Source organism: Bison bison, unplaced genomic scaffold (assembly GCF_000754665.1).
Source record: "Bison bison bison isolate TAMUID 2011002044 unplaced genomic scaffold, Bison_UMD1.0 scf7180017859954, whole genome shotgun sequence".
NCBI lineage: Eukaryota > Metazoa > Chordata > Mammalia > Artiodactyla > Bovidae > Bison > Bison bison.
The window spans coordinates 5,043-6,075 of record NW_011490526.1 but is presented as its reverse complement, the minus strand read 5'-3'; positions in this window follow the sequence as shown (position 1 = coordinate 6,075).

Genomic DNA, 1,033 nt, shown 5'->3' with positions numbered 1-1,033 from the left:
TAGCAAGCGGCCGGCTGGCATAACTTGATGGGGGTCTCTGCAATTGTTTGGATGATTTTGTTTCTTAGAAACTATTTGTTCGGGGGGAAAAAAATGGAAAGTGGAGAGATGAAGTCAGTTTTCTTCTGACATTTCCAAGGATGAATACGTATGAAGGACAAGCAGGCAATCTCTCCTTTTTGCCGTCAATCCCAAGAACCGAGAAAGTCCTTCAGAGTTGGTGAACAAGTGAGAAAGTCAGAAGACTGATCCCGGGAAAGAAGAGGAATTATCACCAATAGATTACAAGTTCATGGTTCTCAGAACTGCACTGGAGTTTCAATTTGAGACAAAGCCTCAAAGTCAAAGTCAAAGGCATCAAATACCGGCAGGGTGCAGATGATTAAAGTCACAAATAATGGGTTTAAGTTACTAGGATTTAAAAAATAAATAGGTGATCAGATGAAAAAGTTTTAGAAAACTCTTGAATTATATGTGGCTAGGATATATATATAAAAGAGTTTATAGCATTTTTTCTGGTTTCATAGCTGAAAAGGCTAACAAAATGTTAAATGCTTTCCTCAATGTGAAATCATTAGGAAATGAATAAGTGTAAAGTTCTCATAACTCTGAACTTAATGAGGGTTAAGTTACTTTATATTTTCAATGTAGTGAAAAGGTCAGCAAACATTTCTGTAAAGGGCTATACTGAGACAGAAATAAGAAGAACCCTTGAAGGACTTACACCAGCTAGGCACATTAATAGTGGTTTACAGAACTGATCACCATTTCACAATGGTGAAGGCTGAAATTAAATGATTTGTTCAATGTTATATCTTTAGGGTGGAAGGGCCCAAATAAAGTCATGTCTTTCGGCTGTTAACTCAGTTCTGTTTTAACTTTACCACAGCATGTGTAGCACTCTGTGTACCAAAATTGGGAGAGGGGTCCAAATAGGAACATGAAAAGATGCTCAACATCATCAATTATTAGAGAAATGCAAACCACAGCTACTCTGATAAATCTCACATCAGTCAGAATGGACATCATCAAA